The sequence below is a fragment of the Ovis canadensis genome, chromosome 6, assembly GCF_042477335.2.
Source record: "Ovis canadensis isolate MfBH-ARS-UI-01 breed Bighorn chromosome 6, ARS-UI_OviCan_v2, whole genome shotgun sequence".
NCBI classification, from domain to species: domain Eukaryota; kingdom Metazoa; phylum Chordata; class Mammalia; order Artiodactyla; family Bovidae; genus Ovis; species Ovis canadensis.
Window position 1 is genome coordinate 121,021,885 of NC_091250.1, and position 20,955 is coordinate 121,042,839.

Consider the following 20,955-nt stretch of genomic DNA (forward strand, 5'->3'; position numbering starts at 1 on the left):
GAATCTTAAAATGTTGTAATTATGAAAAAAATAAAAAATTAAAGGATAACATGTCAGGGGAAGATATGAAGAGAAAAAGAGTAACAGAAGGTCCTGAAGGCTCTCCAAAGAAATAACCAAGCACCAGGGTCCATCACTGGCCAATTTCTAGAAGCCCAGAATTTCCAGAAAGGACAAACTTAGCCCAACCTTCCAATTTGCATTGGAAAATACATTCATATTTCAGAAAGGCAGTGTAGCTAGCTGTTCATTAAGAAGCTTTAGACAGCCTGTAATCCCAGCTCATAGGAAATTACTACTCTCTTAAGCAATTCCAGGTTTGTTTTTTCAAGCCAGAGGTCTGCAAGGCTTGCAGAGTTATTACTGGTTTATTAAAAATTCTATGGAAATAAAGCAAGAGGTCAAGCCTGATTGCCTTCGAAGATGGCAAGCAACTTCCATTAACCCAGGCACCAGAGCAGGCAAAGTGAAGTCACTCAGTCATGTTCGACTCTTTGCGACCGCATAGACTGTAGCCTACCAGGCTTCTCTGTCCATGGGATTTTCCAGGCAATAGTACTGGAGTGGATTACCATTTCCTTCTCCAAGGGATCTTCCCAACCCAGGGCTCGAACCCGGCTCTCCCGCATTGTAGACAGACGTCTGAGCCACCAGGGAGCAGCCAAGGATTTTCACAAACTTGTGAGTGAGGTGCAGAATGTGTGCTGTATGCAGAGAGAGGAGCTGGCACTTAGAAAGATGTGGGAGACGTGCCACATGAATGAGTGTGGCATTGCCACTTTCCTCCAGAGGCCTTGATAAAGCCTCATCACTCAGGTGGATCACCTAAGTCTATCAGTGGACAGCGTGGTGGATACACTGAGATGTAGACCATCCTTGCTTTACTACTTATCTGCTGTGTTGTCTTGGGTTTGCCACTTCATCTGTATGCACCTCCACGTATTTACCTGCAAGATGGGCATAATGATATAGGTGTCACAGAGCTGTTAGAAAAAGTAAAAAGCGTATGGAAATGTCTAAAGTCTTTATCATCATTAATTACTGTGTCTCCTAGCATTATTCAGTTCAGTTCAGTTCAGTCATTCAATCGTGTCTGACTCTATGTCACCCCATGGACTGCAGCACGCCAGGCCTCCCTGTCCATCATCAACTCCCAGAGTTTACTCAAACTCTTGTCCATTGAGTTGGTGATGCCATCCAATCATCTCATCCTTTGTCATCCCCTTCTCCTCCTGCCTTCAATCTTGCCCAGCATCAGAGTCTTTTCAAATCAGTGAGCCCTTCGCATCAGGTGGCCAAAGTATTGGAGTTTCAGCTTCAGCATCAGTCCTTCCAATGAACATTCAGGACTGATTTCCTTTAGGATTGATTGGTTGGATCTCCTTGCAGTCCTAGTGTTATTAGTATTATTACAACTCTGACCACGTAAGTGCATCCATATTTTAAGGATGAGAGATGTGGTGCCTGGCTTTGATGGAGTCAGAGTCTAACAATGTTAAAAATGTCAGAGTTTAGGTCTGAAGAAGTAGGAACTAGGGAGATACTGAAGGCTTTTCATCAATGAAATAAGATGCTGAACCAGCATTTGAGAAAGACTGACTTGACAGGATTATGCAAAATAAACTAGAAGATGAGAAAGACCAAGGGTTGGTAGGTCAGCTCAGAGATGATTATAGCAACGAAGGCAGAGGGAAGAAAGTGGGAGGCAATCACTTGACCTCTAAAGAACTCTTGAAGCTGAAATACAGAGACACAAACAAACAGGGAGGAAAAGTAACTCTGAGGAAATAGACTATGGAAGAAAGAAGAAAGATATTGCATCCATGAAGCCAGAATAAGCTGCTGTATAAAAGGAACCACAACGAAAAAAAGCTGTGTTGGAATTTTAAAATATAATAGAGATGATAAGATTAAAGTTTTTGACAATAAACTTAGGAATTTGAAAAAATTTTTGCAAAAACTGAGAAAATGGCCATGAAAGAAAAAAGGAAGAAAAGTGGAGACAAGAAAGAAAATGAGAGTTCTGCTCAGGAAGTTTAATATACGAATGACAGAAATTATCAAAAAGAAAAAAAAATACAAGAAGAATTCTTAAAGAAACAGTCTTCAAGAATATATTCCAGAACTGAAGGCAGGAGTTTTCAGATTGAAAAAGGTCCATCACAGTAAACAAAAAGCAACTCACTACAAGACACACCATCAAGAAATCTGAGAGCGCTAGCGATCAGGAAAAGATACTGTGATCTTCCAGAGGGAAAAAGTAGATCACTTGCAAAGGGACAAGAAACGTGACAGCATCAGGCATCTTCACCACAACAACCCCAGAAAGCAGTGGTGCAAAATCTTTGAACTCAGAAGGAAGTAATTTTTATCCCAGAATTTTACACTCAGCCCTATAACATAGAATATCTTCAGACATTCAGCCTTATAAAATTTTAAATGAAAAAATTTAAAACAGAAACCTACACAAGAATGCATGTTTATTTCTAGAAAAAGGAATAAACCAATTAAGGAAAAAGAATCCAGCACATAACAAAATAAGATTCATCACAGGAGAGAGGCTGTGGGAATCCCTGGGATGCTGGTAGATGGAGAGCCCAGAATATAACTCTGCATTTGAACCTTGACTGGCTCAAGTCAGAAATCTCCAGGAGAGACTCCTCAGAAAGAAAAATGTGCAAAATCCAATATATCTGAACAGCATTTATGTGGTTATAATAATGTAAAGGCAAATATTAATCTAAGCAAAATGAAGATAAAATGCACTGGGAAGCTGGAAAGATTCAAAGGTTGGAGGGGGAGGTGGATAGAGGAGGACGAAAGAAAACAAAACCCAATCTTCCACAGTGAAAAGACAAATACAAAAAATCTATCAGTATAACATAAGCACATTATCTTGTAATAAGAAGGTAATTTAAAAACAAAAACTTAGGCAAAACTGTTGAAAGTTGTGACCTGTAAAGAAAGCAGAAAGACTGGAAAGGAGGCTTCTGTTTTTCACAGCAAGCACAGGAAAATTTCTTGACCCTTTTTACATTGGGTACATGTAAATTTTTATAAAAATTTAAATTTAAAGAAAGAAGACATAGGTTACATTCTGCAATCTTGGGAAAAAAACAAACAACAGAAATCTCATTGTGAGCTCAAGTGAAAGCCCAAAACTGCCTAGAACTTAAAGACAACTTTGGTTGTCATGGCAAAGGGCCTTTAGCTAGACATAAAAATTTTGAAAACCTATCCAACTCTGCACAAATTCGTTATGTGACTTGGGATAAATCCCATGAATTCTCTTAACTGTGCTTTCTCCTTAGAGCAAGATAGGAATTGAACTATAGAGTCATAGAGGTCCCCCATGGACCCCACATTCTGTGTCCAAGGTGCTCAGATTATGAACTCTTTCCTTGACCGTAAAGTGAAAGAAAGTGAAAGTGAAAATGAAGTCGCTTAGTTACGTCCGACTTTTTGCAACCCCATGGACTGTAGCCTACCAGGCTCCTCCGTCCATGGGATTTTCCAGGCAAGAGTACTGGAGTGGGTTGCCATTTCCCTCTCCAGGAGATCTTCCCCACCAGGGCCTGAACCTGGGTCTCCCACATTGTAGGCAGATGCTTTACCATCTGAGCCACCAGGGTAGTCCTTGACCATAAAAGTCACACAAAGTCGCACAGAGGTGATATGGAGGAAAGACAACTCAGGAGGCCCTGCACCTCATTCCCTCCTGCTCTGAGAGCTCAGCCAGGTCAGTAGATTTGCATTCGTGGAGAAGGATGGAAATTCAACTAGCTCCCCCTTCCTAACAAGTTACCTAGCTTTTTCCTGTGAACCCCCATTCTCTTTATCTGTAGAGCCTCCCTAGAGCAGTGTCCCTCTGTGGACGCCTCTCCCAGGCATGTCCATACAAGGTGGAGCACTGATCTCCCGGCGGCCACCGGTCCTGCACCAACTGCTGCTTCTCTGCTGGAAGTTTCCCCCAACGCATTGGCATTCACTCTGCTAGAGACATGTGCTGCTAGGCTCTGTGTATTCTCTGCAGGATGGATATCTGCGGGGCCCAGAGATGCTCCCAGGAAGAGCAAGCCTCCCTAACAGCAGCCAGCTCCCCTAGAATCAGCTCTGGACTAAGATGCTCTCACTTTAATAGAAACAGGCTGGAAAACTCTTTATGACAAATCGAAACAAAACCCCATGCCTTGGCTGTGGGTTATTTATTGAAAATCACCACGTTTTAAGAGCGGTGAAGAACATAAGTGCCTGTGGGCTTTGGCGAATCCTCTAAGAATTTATATTCTAAGCAGCCACACTGCCACCACGGGAAGGAAGCTGTGAACTAGAAGTGCACAGTGAGGAATCATTGTTTAAATAAAGAACCAAAAAAGCCTTAGGCTTGTTATAAATTCTGAACCCAGATATTCTCTGGAAGAAAAAAACCTTCCACTGAGTGAAGGTATCCTTGTGTCTACTGAAGTCTCCTGGAAGCAGTATTGGCCTTCTGTATGTGGCAAAAATGGCCACTATCCCAGAATACTCCCCACCATCCTCTTTTAAAACAAATCCATACAATCCAATAAAATAAATGAAAACTAAAGAAACCAGAGTTTAATATTCAGGGGATGTAATTCAAGTATAGCCAATTGGACCACTTCCCTGTTAATCAGAAAAATAGCAAAGTTTTTCTCCTTACGTTCTTTGTAGAACATAAAGTTAATACTCTCTTTAGGGAGGCCACATGGATGTGTGGAAGGAACACAAAATGCAGAATGGAAGCCTGGCTTGCCTTAGACTCACTACATCTCCCAGGAAAGGCTCAAGACCAGATTTTCCCCAACCTGACTGTATTAGAATCACCTGAGAGCCTTCTTTAAGAAATCAGATTCCCAGGCCCTCAGACTCTCAGCCTCCAAGTATAAGGCTCCACTCTCTCTGTCCCATTCCCAGCTCAGGGTCTCTCTTGCCTCTAAATGATCTCAAAAGAACTCACTTCTCTCCTCTCCTCATCAAGGAGTTGGGGCTCTTGGACAATGAAAACCAGTGATCAACACTTTTCAAGGTGATGGTTCATTGTCGTGATTGTGGCAATGGTTTCACAGGTATAAATCTATGTCAAGTCATGCATCTTAACTATATCCAGTTTGCTGTATGCTGATTATACTCCCAGAAAGCTGTTTTTAACAGTAACTAATCAGATGGTTGAGTGGCAACATCTGCTTTCAGGCTGGTAGCATCACCGTCTCCAAAGGCAGCAAGGGGCAAACGCACGAGTTATAGTAAGTAGGTAAAGCTGCTGTCACCCATAGGTCCTAAGACACAGTGGCCCCAACAAGGCAGAAGCTTCTTCCTCTGTCTCATGACAGCCCAGAGGAAGGCAGGGAGCCCAGGCTGGGTGGGGTCCACCAGGTCCTTCCATCTTGTTCTATGCCCACGTGATGGGAGTTGACCATGCCTATCCATGGCCACATTCCAGCTTCTAAGAAGTTGGGAAAAAGAGAAATTGGAGGGTTAGTAAGTTCCTTTTAGGGAAATGTTGCAGAAGTGGCATACAACCCTTCCACTCACCTTCTATTGATGAGAACATGGTCACGTGGCCACACGTGAGCTGCAAGGGAAGCTGGGAGATGTAGTTTCTGGTTATTAAAATTGGGGAGGAGAGGACTTCCTTGGTGGTCCAGTGATTAAGAATCCACCTTGCAGTGCAGATATGTTTCCCTGGTCGGGGAACTAAAATCCTACATGCCAGGGGACAGCAGAGCCCATGTGCTGCAATGAAGACCCAGCACAGCCAAAAAGAAAAAAAAAGGAAGGAGGTTTTTGGGCTTCCTAGTAGCTCAGCTGGTAAAGAATTTGCAATGCAGGAAACCCCGGTTTGATTCCTGGGTTAGGAAGATCTGCTGGAGAAGGGATAAGCTACCCACTCCAGTATTCTGGCCTGGAGAATTCCATGGACTTTGTAGTCCATAGGGTTGCAAAGAGCCGGCCATGACTGAGCCACTTTCGCTCTCTTTTGAGTTTCTGTTATTAAAAGGAAGAAGAACAGTTAGCCATCTCTGCCCTAGTTTTGAGGAGATAGGAAAAAATATGCGGAGAATACAAGTCTCAATAAATAATATTGCCACCCAGAGCAGGTCCTCAAGAACTCCAAATCCTGTTACTAGTGAGTGATGAGTCAGTTTCCTTGTGTTGCCATAACAAAGTATCTCAGACTGGGATCGGGGAGGAGTTTAAATAATTCAGATTTATTGTCTCACTGTTCACAATGTTGGAAGTCTGAGGTCTGGCTGTCACAGGGTTGGCTCCTTTGAGAGCTGTAAGAGAAAATCTGTCCTAGGCCCCCCTCCCAGCTCCCAGGAGGCTGAAGCATCCCTTGCCTTGTAGATCACGTTCTTATAGGTCTTGACCTCATCTTCCCTCTGTATGTGTCTCTTTCTCTTCACATGTATTTTTTCCATAAGGATGCCAGTCATATTGAACTAGGGACTCACCGTACTCAACTGTGACCCTATCTTAACTAACTGCCAAGACCCTATTTCCAAAAAAAATCACATTGAGGTACCGAGTGAGGGGCACTTCAACGTACAAATTAGGGGGAGACACAATTCAACTCATCACAAGCAGGAAGAGAGCACTCGGGACACTCAAGTTCGTGTCCCAGCCCTGCCATCAGCTAGCTGTGGACAATCTCACGAGGCCTGGTCTCATTGACCTCAAAGATGAAATAACCATGGCAAAGGCCTCAAGAAAACTGGGAAGGGCCTCAGTGAGACAGGCTGGAACCTGACCCCTTTTCTGTAGTGCTTCCATCTGGACAAATGGACAAACTTGTCCTTGAGCAACAAAATACACAGAAACTATAAGGGACTGAAAAAAAAACACCCCAAAACTGCGTGCATGCACAGTTGAGGCAAATTATGGACAATAAGACACAAAAAGACCAAAAGAACCCAACTGCCACTTCTTGAGAGCCAGGGGCGAAAACAGGGTCCTGCACATGCCCCCGGCACACAGCACAGCCAAAGGGTGGGCAAACCACCTCAGTTACCCCTCCGGCCTGACCCCTGGACCCACTCTTACCCTCATCCACTATGAGGAACCAGCTTGCCCCTCTCAAGGAGCAAGCAAAGAAACCCATTACTTGTTCCTGCTCCCCTCTCCTGCAGTAGGGACTCCAGTAAAACCTTGCCTGAATTTCTCATCTGGCTTCTTGTACATTGCTATTGATTAAGGAGGTCAAAGGGCTTTCCAGGTGGCACTGGTGGTAAAGAACCTGCCTGCCAGTGCAGGAGACATAAGAGATGTGGGTTTGATCTCTGGGTTGGGAAGATCCCCTGGAGGAGAGCATGGCAACCCACTCCAGTATTCTTGCCTGGAGAATCCCATGGACAGGGGAGTCTGGCTGGCTACAGTCAGGACTATAGGATCACAAAGGGTAGGACACAACTGAAGCGACTTTGCACACACACACACACACACACACACACACACACACACACACAAGGAGGCCAAGAACGCTGATCGGTAATGCTGGTGATTCTCTGCCTCTCGCCCTCCTCTGGCTGAAAGGTCAGCTCCAGAGAAAGATGTATCTCTGGCACGAGCCCAACTTCTCTTCCTGGGGTGCCCTCTTTTTTGAATTAAGCTTTGTGGAGGATTATCCACACTGCTCAAGTCAGAAGGGGCCTCTTAGAGAGAAATGCTACCATGGGCGAAATACCTTCAATTCCCTTACAGGAAAAAAGAATTCCTTTTGGTCTACAGATGGGTAATTGTGTTCACTGTTTCCAAATGTCCACATGCCAGCCTGGGCCAGCTTTCTACTGAGATCAAACAGATTCCCGGGTCTCCTTTCTACTGATGTGGGTGTGCCTTTAGCCATGGTGTAAAAAGCTGGTTCCTGCACAGAGAGGGCTGGGCAGACTGCACTGTTCACACAGCAAAGAGATGAAGAGTCAAGCCTTTTCCAGAGTCAGACACCAGAAGCCACACCCCTGTGAGGAACACTCAGGCCCCCAGATCCTACAGTCTAGGTTGCCCAACACGTAGAAACAAACCTGGAACATCCTTGAGCTCAGGCTGTGAAAGTGTTAGTCACTCAGTCGTGTCCGACTCTTTGTGACCCCATGGACTGTAGCCCACCAGGTTCCTCTGTCCATGGGGATTCTCCAGGTAAGAATACTGGAGTAGACTGCCATTTCCTTCTCCAAGGGGCGGGGGGCAGGGGGGAGGGGGGCGGTCTTTCCGACTCAGGAATCAAAGCCAGGTCTCCTGCATTGCAGGCAGATTCTTTACTTCGTGAGCCACCAGGGAAGCCCAGGCTAAACTCAGGCTAGGGTATGCTAAAGTGGTAACCAGAATGCCATTTATGAATGTATCAAATCCACTCGTTTTATGCCTTCAACTCACACAGGGCTCTATACCAGTTATAGCTCAATTTTAGAAAAACTTCTGGACCAGCTCATGAAAATAAAAAGGCAAGCAAGTTTTTCTGGTCTAGGTTTAAATTTTTGTGATTAAAGGCTAGGCTGAGTCTTATCATGAATTGGTATTTGTTGGTGTTTTTAGAAATTTAGTTAGTGAGTTAGTGTGAATGAGAGGGGAGAAAGATGTGCCCTCAGGCACACACCTGGCTGGTGTGAGTGTTGATACAAACCTCCCTTTTCCCAGGACATCTTGAAAATGTGCCTGCAAAGCCTGAGACAGTGCCTTTACCCTAAGGAAGAAATCAGACAAGTTAACGTCAAAGACGGTCCACGCTGTTTAAAATAGCCAAGAACGCAAACAACCTCAGTGTTTAAGGAGAGCCTGCAGCTTGCCTCTTAGATGCCTCGAGTCTCAGCTCCAGAGTCAGCCCATCTGGAAAGCCCTCTGGACATCCCTTAACCTCCCTTGCTCCCACCATAGCTCTCCGTGTGTGCCTGCTCAGTCATGTCTAACTCTTGACCACCCCGTGGACCATAGCCTGGGGCTCCTCTGTCCATGGGATTCTCTGGATAAGAATACAGGACCTCTCCACAACTCCACTACAGCAACAGCATACATTATGAGCCTTTATTTGGCATGTTTCTCTTTTAATGACACCAGAGTTTGGCAAACCACGGTAAGCCAGCCCACCACCTGCTTTTGTAAATAAAATGTTAAGGCACACAGCCACACCCACGGTTGATATATCCTCTATGGCAGGAGACCACAAGATCCCTGTCCCTTTACAGCGAAAAGCTTGCCAACTCCTGAATGATGCCAGAAGCCCTTTGAAGAAAGAAGACGTCTCATTCATTTCCACGACTTGTGAGGCCTGTGTAGTGCCAGGCACATAGTAGGTGCTTCATAAATGTTGACCAGGTTGATTGATGAACCTGAACTGTCAAAGAGGCAGAGGTTCTCATACTTGTATGTGTGTCATCATCATCACCTTGGGCATTTGTTAAAATGCAGGTTCCCAGGCCAAATGCCCACAGGTCTGATTTGACAGCTTGATCCCTTACACATTCCCAAGGTGACTCTGGCACTGACAGACCTTACATGGGCTCTGTCAAGAGATACTCATGGTGACACAGGGAATCAGGTAGGTTTCTAGCAATATGGTGGGACTAGATAACCCTCCTGCAATGGGCTAGAAAAAAAACACAGGAAACTCAATTTAAATGCAGAGCTAAGCCCCTGAAAACAAATAAAGGCAATTTCTAGGGCTTCAGGAAATGAGAACTGGCAGTCAGAGCAACAGTACAGGTGACCTGTGTCTGGCCTGGGTGGGGGAGGTGCAGAGCTTGGATAACTTGGAGGCTGGGGCCTTAGGGGCTACCTGGGGCCAGAAGATGAGGCCCTAAGCCCAAGCACGATGGGAAGTTAGAACTGAGGACCCCACCAGGAAGTGGGGACCCTCAACCGACTACAACTTCAGAGAGGGATGGACTAGAAAAATCCTTCCACCACCCCTGGGAGCTGACTGACAAGCTGATCTCTCTCAACCACACTGTCCTTTAAGACATTCCCATGGCTTATTTGCATTCATCCTCAGTATCAGCAGTTCCACTCCCCATGCAGTTGAAGAACTTTCCAGCAGAGGACTTAACCTAAGAGGGCAGGTTAGCTAGCATCATCAATCCATCCTTGTTGATTGCTTTAGAAATTAAGTTAGTAGCTCAGTGATGCTGGAGGTGGGTGTCTGGTGTGCCTGGAGAAGCATGAGCCAAATCTCCTTGAACATGTAACCCTCAACCTCAGCAGCAGAGTGTGTCCACCAAAAATGGGCTCACACTCTACAATCACAAAACAACGAGAGTGAGCCGGCAGACACAGCCAAACACCAATAATAGAATTATCGCGTCTTACTGTTTCTCACCACCTTCTCCGGGTGGAATTGCTGCTTCTGCCCGTGTTCTCTCCACAGTTTATGATCAACCTTGATGGTCAGTTGCTAAAACACCACCGGATCACATCTCTCCTCTGCTCAAAAACCCTCCAGTGCTTCTCCATCCCATATAGAGTACAAAGCTGTGGGGCTCAACATCCCCCAGCCCCTCACGGCCTTTGACAGCTCACCTTTAATATTGCTACTCATTACCTCACTCTGTGCCCAAGGGCATCCCAGACACACCCCAAACACAGCAAGTCCGTTTACTTACTCTGTTGTCTGTCTTCTCTATGGCCTTGTAAGTGTAAGATCTGGCTTTTGCCTTATTCCTCGCTGTGCCCCTGGTGCCTGAAAGACTGCCTGGCACATACGAGATGTTCAATCTGAGTTGAATAAATGAATGAATGAACAAGGACAACAGAAAGCCACTGCCACATTGTCATAAAAAGAGTAACTTGATTCTGTTAAGGGTTTAGAAAAATCACTCTTCACATGAAAACCATGATGATGTTCCCCACCTCCTGCCTCTTTGTATTGATTTCATGGCCACGACCACCGTGCAAGGTCAAGGAGAAGTGAACTATTTTTATGACTACTTTGTAGGTGAGGAATTGGAGGCTTGGAGAGCTTAATCTCTCATCTGACTTCATGCAACTAGAGGGATGGAATTGCACCCGCCCTTCAAGACACCGTACTTAGCCACCCACTTTCTTACCTGCCAATCTTCCCCTAGTTTCAAGTTTCAGTATGAAATACCTCATGAGAGATTTAGAGCTGAAAACCTAAAATCATGTGTTCCTTAAAGAACGTTTCCAGGGATGAAATGTCATTTAATGAGGTGTCTCATGGCAGGATTACTTGTGGGGATATTTCATCCAGGAAAGGACTGAAGTGGGAAGTGGCTGCCTCTGTAGGGTCAATGTTAACAGAGTTGATTGAGGTGAAAAGCCCACCCAATGGGACACAGATGTCCTGGACTCAGCCCAACACCACCCACCACCAGCTGGCCCCAACCATTCTGGGTCTATTTCCTCATCGACAAGAAGCAGAAACTCAGACTGATGGAAGGCTACCTCCTTTCTGGCTTGAAAATTCTCTGCAGAGCCACTGATGGTTGAACTTGAGAGACCAAAGTACTGATTCTCTTTCTCTAGCAAACACTCTTGTGATCGTTTCTCTGTCTATGAAATGAACCCAAACACAGCTCTCAGGTACCCCAGGATCCCTGGTAACGCCCAGAAGCCAAAGCCCATGTCAGAGGAGGCTGTACTAAACAGTCACCATCTAAATGACTTGCCCTTGACTGACCTAGCACAGAATGTGGTGCTGAAAGCTGGAAGCCTAAGCAAGGCCTGGGTTCAAATCCTGACACCACCTTCAGTGAGTCACTTAACCTCCAACTTCAGTTCTCTCCTCCACAAACCAGGGGTATTCCCAACTCAGTGGGGATACTGAGAGGACTCTGGGAGGTTAGCGCTATCAAACACAGCATCCTTTAGGGAACTGTCTCTCCATTGACCAAGCATCGTCAGGAAAGGAGAAAAGACAGTGCTGAGCTCACCAAGGCTACAAAAGAAAGTTCTTTCTTGGCTCATCCCTCTGCTCTGCACCAGCTTCTGTCCGGGATGCCTGGACAGAGTCCACTGGGACCATATTGCTTCTGTGCTTTGGGCACGAAATAGCTGGTTTTAACAGCACAGACTGCAGAGCCGTGAAAGGACAATTTGCAAATACCCACAGCCGAAGGCCCAAGGGGATACTGCCAGCCATGACGCGTCAGAATAAACACGGATGGATTGTATTGGGATAAGAGCTTTGTGCTGACAATGTTTGCTAAGCTTTGCCCAGCTGCTAGGGGTGGGGGGCAGCCGTAGGGGAGGCCTGTGATGTCCCCGGCCGCCCGTCCTGCTCTCTCTGGCACCTCTGCCCCTTTGCTCCCTGCCCCCACATCACACCAGCCTTCTGTCCCTTCCCAGCCCCAAATGGGCCTGGCACACGCTGCCCCACAGACGGAGTGTTCCCCATCCCCGTCCCCACCTGCATCAGGGGCAAAGTCCCCTCAACCTGCAGATTGGTCTCTGTTTAAAACTAACCTCTGTGAGGAGACCCTCCCCTGACCCTCCCCAGGGTAATCCCCCATAAGAGCGGTCCCCCTGACTTTGCTCTTACAGCCCCCTGTAGAGTCTCCCTCATATAACGCATCACACTGGCAACTATTAAATGATTAGTGTAACTTAGTGACTGTCATTACAACTAAACAGTGACTTTCTGGAAAGGAAGGGCGTCTTGCCACTGCTTAACCGCTAGGCTTGGCATCTCGTAAGAATACATAAATAAGTGAGAAAGATCACACATGCTAAATCAATTCAGTCGTGTCCGATTCTTTGCAACTCCATGGACTGTAGCCTGCCAGGCTCCTCTGTCCATGGAATTCTCCAGGCAAGAATACTGGAGCGGGTTGCCATGCCCTCCTCCAGAGCATCTTCCCAGCCCAGGGATCAAACCCATATCTCCTCCATCTCCTGCACTGGCAGCCACATTCTTTGCCACTACACCAGCTGGGAAGCCCCAGATGAGAAAGCAGGGGACCGTTTTATGGGCTCCTACTGTGTGCCAGCATGTCTTCCCAGGGTGTAGGGATTATGGATGAGGAAACAGACAAGGAAAATTCCCAAGGTCTCTTGGGCCAAGAAGTAAGGAAGCAGGAATCGAATCCAGGTAGCAAGACCCCAAACTCAGTGCCCTTCCATGACCTCTTGCTGCTTCATCCTTTGGGGTTCCAGCAGACCCCCCTCGACCCTCTCAAGTCTTTGAAGTCACCCCAAATTGGGGGGTCCCCACATGATAGTTAGAAGATGGACACCCGGTTGGGTATAAAGCTGCTGGCACCTGGAGGCATTCATGGAATGAGCGTTCTCTTTCTCTGCTCCCTGTGGCCTGGAGTCCCGCAAAGTTGCCTCCACGTGTCAGCGATTGTGGGACGGGGGCGAGTGTTTATTTCACCTCCCCCCGATCCTGAGGGCAGCAGAGGAGGCTGAGAGGACCGAGCAGCGCCCGGCCCACCAAGCTGATGCGCGAGCTCTCACTCGAGCAGACAAAGCTTAGTGAGCGATGCGAGCGCAGGGAATTTGCTGAAGTTAACCACAGCTTCAGCGCCAACACAATGGCGTCCCGGGAAGCCAGCTGAAGGGAAAACAAGATTACACACATCCCGCCGGCTCCTGCGCGCATCGGGTTAATGAGGCTTGATGCCTGCCTCTCTGTGGTCAAAGAAATTAATTGTGGCCCCAGTGCGCACCTCACACAGCAGAAGATGGGACCTCCACGGGCACCTTTGTGAACCAGCTCCTGACTCACTGGCCTTGAGTGTTTGGGACGGTGCCCCTTCTCCCTTCCATCCACGTGTCAGATTCTTACTTGAAGTCAGTCCTTTCCTTAACACTGACCTACAACCTCTCTGACCTTGACAGGTAATAAATAGTAGGCATAAGAACTTTGTTGTTGTTCCATTGCCGTGTCTGACTCTGCGACCCCTTGAACAGCAGCACACCAGGCTTCCCTATCTTTCACTGTCTCCTGGAGTTTCTTAAACTCATGTCCATTGAGTCGATGACTCTATCCAACCATCTCATCCTCTGCCGCCCCCTTCTCCTCCTGCCTGCAATCTTTCCCAGCCAGCATCAGGGTCTTTTCCAGTGAGCTGGCTATTCGCATCAGGTGGCCAAAGTATTGGAGCTTGAGCATCAGTTCTTCCAAAGAGTATTCAGGATTGATTTCCTTTAAAATTGACTGGTTGGATCTCCTTGCAGTCTAAGGGACTCTCAAGAGTTTTCTCCAGTACCACAGTTCAAAAGCATCAGTTCTTCGGCACTCAGCCTTCTTTATGGTCCAACTCTCGCATTTGTACATGACTACTAGAAAAACCACAGCTTTGACTATATGGACCTTTGTCGGCAAAGTGAGATCTCCGCTTGCTAGTAAGAATAACCATGTCTAACCTTGGAGTGTCTACTCCATAGCACCCACAAGCATTACACCATAACACCGACAGCAGTCTTAGGAGACAAGGACTATTACTGTCCCATTTCACAGATGAGGAAACAGAAGTGGAAGGAATGTAACTTTCTCAAGATGCAGAGTCAGGGTCTACACCTGGCATGGGACTCTCAGTGCCAGACACAGGCGGGCAGAGGGTAGCTCTGTGCGAAGGTCTCAGGACAGATGTTACAGAGGGAGGCCATGGGTTAACTCTTCATCTCTGAGCCTTAGTCCTTCCAAATAGGAAGCCCTGCTTCACAGGATTGAATGAGAATTAGAAGTGGAAATTCATGTGGACTGGGGATCCCAGCACGTGACACAGAATATTGCAGAAGAGTGGTTTGAACTCACAGCCCTTGTGATCTGACAGCTCACAGAGGCAGGAAGGGCCGCAAGGTCAAGATGCACGGGAGCCTGATGATTCTGGGGTCTGATGGCCCTGGGATGGAAGTCTGGCTCCCTGACCAACTCTGGGGCCTTGATTCCAACTGCAAGTTCCTCAACAGCGGGCCCCTGCCTGCAGCCTCTTCATCTGCTTTCTGCTTCCCAGCCTAGAGTCTGGTACATAGGATGGATGGATGAATGGATGGAAGGAGAGATGGCTGGAAGGATGGATGGATGGAGGATGAGTAAATGGATGATGGAGATGGAAGGATGAGTGGGTGGATGGGTTGGTGGTTGGACAGAGTTTCAAAACTAAAAGGAACTGGTCAGCTCAATATAGGGCTTCCTCTTCATGTGAACAAAGGCCTGAAGTAGGAAGTGACTTACTCAAAACTACACAATTAATTAGTCCCAGGGCTGAGGACCCCTAGGCCTTTTAACCCTGCCTCTCCTTTAAGTTTCCTGATGTCATTTAGCACTTGGGCTGTGCCTTAAAGCAGAGAACCTGGATCATACCATCCCGAGTCCCTGCCCTGTGTGCCCAGTTGCACATAACTCGAGTTATGCTGCCTCCTTCTGCCTTCTCCCCCACCCCGCCCCATCTCCTCTAAATACTATATTCTCCCCTCTCCTCTGGGACAATGTCCCCACCTGGGGGACCAGGGCCCACTCCCAGCTTTAATTCTGCTAAGGGCAACAGAAATCATCACGGCTATCAGTTACTGAGCTTTTACCTGATGTCATATTTAAATCGGCCTTTAGATAGGTAAGAACAGTGATAATGAGGTTAAAAATAGACCCAGCTAACACTGACTGGAGTTGCTTCTGTCCCAGACATTGTGCTTAGCACTTTAATTTAGCTCAGTGAGGTAAGCATCATCCTTTCACAGGAAACTGAGGCACAGAGAGGTTAAGTGCCTTGCCCAAGATCACACAGCACTGGAACTCAAGAAACTTGGATTTCAATCTAGGAGTGTCTGACTCCAGGTTTGTGCACCTGGCCCCCAATGGTTCCCAGATTACACAGACAAAAAAAAAAAAAAAAAAAAAAAAAAACACCTCTCATCATGACCAGCTGTAACTTTACAGGGGATTTCACAGCATTTTCTACTCAATTTCTCATCTGTGCTTGATTACTGAGTTGCATCCGACTCTTTGTGACCCCATGACCTTAGCCCGCCAGGCTCCTCTGTCCATAGGATTCTCCAGGCAGGAACACTGGCGTGGGTTGCCATTTGCTTCTCCAGGGAATCTTCCTGACCCAGGGATCAAACCTGAGTCTCCTTCATTGGCAGGCAGAGTCCTTACTGCTGAGTCACCAGGAAAGCCCTCAATTTCTTATGACTCCTCAGCAAGGTAGGAAAGTGGGCCAGATGAGTCCTGCCCACATCTAGACTCTAGAACTCTCTCAGGTACAAAGACACTGAAAGCCTTGAGGTCAGTGAGCTTGGCGGCTGTACTTAAATCTGTCACTAACTGGCTGTGCAACTTAAGGAAAGTCACTTAACCTTCCTGAGCCTCATAAATAACACCTAAGGGTCATTCCATCTTTTAGGTGTATTTTGGATGGGGAGAAAGGGCAACTTCCAGGGCCACGGATTTTCAGAACCACCCCAGGGGCTCAGAGGCCTCCTGAATGTGGAGGAAAGGTGATTCAAAAGAGCTGCCCGCATAGAGGGGAAGGGGCAGCCAGGCCCGAAGCCCACTGGAAGATTCTTCATCTATAAAGTTTTTGTGGGAGCTGAGGGGAACTTTACAAGTGGCTCCAGACAAGGGGTTTTCAGGCGGCCCAGCCACAGAAGAGGCAATGAGGCAAAGATGCAATTTCAGGGCAGCTCTTATTCAAACAGCAGAAAAAAATTGTCTAAACATTGGCTTGGCGGCCGAGGCCACAGGGGCCTCCTGCAGTCTTGTCATTCCACGAGCTGAGAAGAGTGAACCACACAGCCCCGCGATGCAGGGTACTCTGCCAGCCAGGACCCTTCAGACGTGCTGACGTGTCCATGTCTGCCGGCCCCGTCCACTCCAGCAGCCTGCCCGGAAGGGACTTCTTACCCTGAAAGGGCTGCTTCGGAAGAAGCAAAGAGAAGGATGAGTGAGAGCTGGGTGTAAGCGAGAGCTAGGAATCAGGGGGACTAGCCCCCCTGCCCCCAACCCTGCCAGGCCAAAGTCACGTCTGGGGCTGGCCAGGAAAATCAGTGAGTAGGCTGACTCCACCAGGCCCTGTGTCTGCCTAGGAGCAATGCTGGGGCAGCAGGGATGTGGGTGTGGGGGGCGGGGAGAAGGACTCTTCTGGGAATCAGTTTGATTCTCACAATAGCTCAGCAGGGCGGGTACTGTTATTCCCATCTTTGGTATGAGAACAGGGATGCTCAGAGGATAAGGTAGTTGCTCAGTTATACGGCCATCAAGCTGGAGAAAGGAAATGGCAACCCACTCCAGTAGTCTTGCCTGGAGAATTCCATGGACAGAGGAGCCTGGTGGGCTACAGTCCATCGGGTCACAAAGAGCCGGACACAACTAAGTGACTAACACACACACAGCTATCAAGCAGTGTTTTCAAGTTTTCCATCCAGGACTCAAAGCCCATGAACTCCTTCCTTAGTGTGTCCCATGGCTGCTGCTGGGCCCTCAGTGAGCCCCAGAAGCAGGGCGTGTCCCTGCATCTCCCACCAGACAGATGGAGGAGGTTCCCACACATAGTTTGCACCCAATGGGAAGATGTCCTGCCTTTAAGACAGCAGAGGCAGCCCCCTGGTGCAAGGGTCATCAGTGCACACTCATAGCACCTCTCACATACCCTGGAGGCCACAACAGACGTTCCCAAACAAGCCCCAGGGCTCCTCTGGCTACAGAGGTTCATCTGGCTTGACCAACGGGGTGCCCAGAGCCCTAGAACCTGGACCCTCCAGGAGCCATCCTCAACAGTGCCGGACAAGAGTTGGAGGGTCAGTCCCCTGGGGCTGCCCTCCTCCGTGGAGCAGCTCCAGGGTGGGTTCTGCTCATTTTCTGGACCCTCTGGGGACCAAGCCCAGGAAGCCCACAGCAGGGACCTCCCCACTTCACCCACCTTGCTGCCTCTCCTTTTCTTCCTGCCTCACTTCCCTTCTCTGGACTCATCACCCACATCCATCACTTGAATCACACCCTTGTCTCAGGCTCTGCTTTAGGCAAACCTACATGCAGGGCTTCCCTCATAGCTCAGTCAGTCAAGAATCCACCTGCAAGGCAGGAGTCCGCTGGCAATGCAGGAGACCCAGCTCGATTCCTGGGTTGGGAAGATCCCCCGGAGAAAGAATCGGCAACCTACTCCAGTATTCTCGCCTGGGAAATCCCATGAACAGAGGAGCATGACCTAGCAACTAAACCACACCACACATGTAGACAACGACCCTGGAAGTCATAGGCGCAGTGTCAAGGGGGCGCTCCAGGCCACACTTGCCCTCACCGCCCTAATTCTGAATCCTCCTTTTCTCTTTTTTTTATTGGAATATAGTAGCTTTACAATGTTGCGTCAGTGTCTGCTGTACAACACTGTAAATCAGCTGTATGTACACATATATTCTCTGCTTCTTGACATGTGTGGAAGATATGCACGGGCCCCTCCCGCCCGGCCTCTCCCACCGTGCCCCTCCAGGCTGCCACAGAGCGGAGCTGAGCTCCCTGCGCTGCGCGGCAGCTTCCCGCCAGCTGTCTGTTGCACACGTGCACTGCAGATGCCAATGCCACTCTGCCAGTCGTTAACTCCGCCTCCCTGGATTCCCCTGAATGTTTAGTTATCTGGATACTCATCTGGCGCTGTTTTCACTTCCATCCTTACCTTGCTGTGGCGACTGGACTTCAGGGTCATCCTCCAGGCTCCTTTTCTACTCAACTAGATACGACCACTCCCACCCATGAGGCCACCCTCTTGGTGGCAGAATACCCAGGCCTGCCTCTTTCTCCCCTTACTCTTGCTTTCATGAATTGTCTACAGTGTCTCAGCCCCATGAATGAGGTCGCACAAAGAAGGGGAAGTAGATGTTGACCCCCATGAGTCTGGTTTGGGCCAGCAGGTGGACGGTGATGTCAGTCAACCAAAGAAGACCTTTAGGGTGAAAGAAGTTTTGGTAAAAGAATAAGCATCAAGTTAAAGTGCCAGAGGGACAACCCATGGTGATATCCAGGGAATGAGGGGAGCTGTGGAGCTCAGACTTAGCACATGAGGTGTTGCTGAGAGATTTCCATCACAAGGCAGATGGGCTAAGTCATCAAGTGGGTGAGATTCCCAAAGGCCAGGGCCTGACTCAGGATTTTAGGGGTCACACGAGCTTATACAATTTGGGATGGGGGTGCTTATTAAACCCACACAATTATGAAACCAGAATTGCAAGCCCTCTCTCAGACCCTTGGAAGGGATCCTTACTGAGTGAGGGACGCTAAAGCTTAAGTTTGCTAACTTCACAGTAAAGTGGCCTCAGAGTAGGGGGCTAAGAGACAGGTACATTGTGGTGAATGCATTTTCTAATGTTCTGTCTCCATCACTAGAGTGTGAGCATCCTGAAGTGTAGAGTTATGTCAGCTTCACCTGTGGTCCCCGTTCCCTGAACAGTGAGGGGCTGCATCAGCAGAGTTCAGTGCAAGAAACAGCAACACGCCTAGGTATTTTTGGCAGGAAGGTATTCAGTATGGAGGAACAGGTGCTTACAGAATTGTTGGAACAGCTGGATGTGTAGAAGTTACACTTCTGCTACTGGGGTTTTGGCGTCGATGGTCACCACTGCTTCAATTTTGGCCTCAGAAAACAGATAGATATTCCTGCTGGTATCCCAGCAGCCACACACCCAGGAAATGATAAGTAGAGTAGGACATCGAGTGTGACCACTGCAAAATCTTATGCCAGCCAGAGCCTGCCCATCCACTGCCACAGCAAGAACCCTGCTTTCCAAATCTTTTACAAGCTCATCTCACTAGCAGCATCTAAATTATATCCAGAACCCAACAAAGGGGAGGCTAGATAATGAGATTTGTATCCTTCTAGCCTCAGGGAAACAGCGGGGTGGGGAGGTCTTGGAGGGGGCACAAGTGACTGCCAAGTGCCCATAAAAAGTATCAAAGACAATGGCACAGAGGGGTGCAGTATTCATTGTTGTTCAGTAGCTCAGTCGTGTTCAACTTTTTGGAACCCCATGGACTATAGCACGCCAGGCTTCCTGTCCATCACCAACTCCCAGAGCTTGCTCAAACTCATGTCCATTGAGTCAGTGATGACATCCAGCCATCTCATCCTCTGTCGTCCCCTTCTCCTCCTGCCTTCAATCTTTCCCAGCATCAGGGTCTTTTCCAGTGAGTCAGCTCTTCATATCAGGTTGCCAAATTATTGAAGCTTCAGCCTCAGCATCAGTCCCTCCAATGAATATTCAGGATTGATTTCCTTTAGGATTGACTGGTATTCAAATCTACAAGCAAATCACCCCAAAGCTTTGCATTCTGAAACAACAACATTCACCATCTCACAGTTTCTGTGGGTCAGGCAGCCAAGCACATCTCAGCTGGGTGCTCTGCTTCACAGCCTCTGCCCGGATGCCATCAAGGTGCCAGCCCAGGGGTGGTAGTCTCATCTGAAGGCTCTGCTGGGGAAGAAGCCACTTGCTCAGTGGTTATTGGCAGCATTCATCTCCTCGTGGCTGTTGGCTGGGCCTCAGTTCCTCATTGGTTGCTGGCTGGAAGCCATGCGGCTTCTCCCACATGCCAGCCGACTTCATCAAAAACAACAGCTGAGAAGTCAAGAGAAAGAATCTGCTAGCAAGATGAAAGCAAACTTTTAGAACCTGACGATGAAAGTGACTTCACATCAGTTTTGCCATGTTCTCCGGTTAGCAGTGAGTCATCGAGTGCAGCCCACACTCGAGGAGAGCTGCTTATCCAGAGTGTGAATACCAGGAGATGGGGATCACTGAGGGCCATCCATTATGTTAACCAACCATCATGCTAACAAACAGTTGGTGAACATCTGACTGATGTAAGGAAAAAGGCGGGGGGGCTCCCTGGTGGCTCAGTGGTAAAGAGTCTGTCTGCCAGTGCAGGAGACGCAGGTTCAACCCCTCGTCCAGGGAGATTCCACATGCCTTGGGAGCAGCTAAACCTGTGCACAACTACTAAAGCCCACGAGTCCTAGAGCCCATGGTCCTCAACCAGAGAAGCCACAGCAA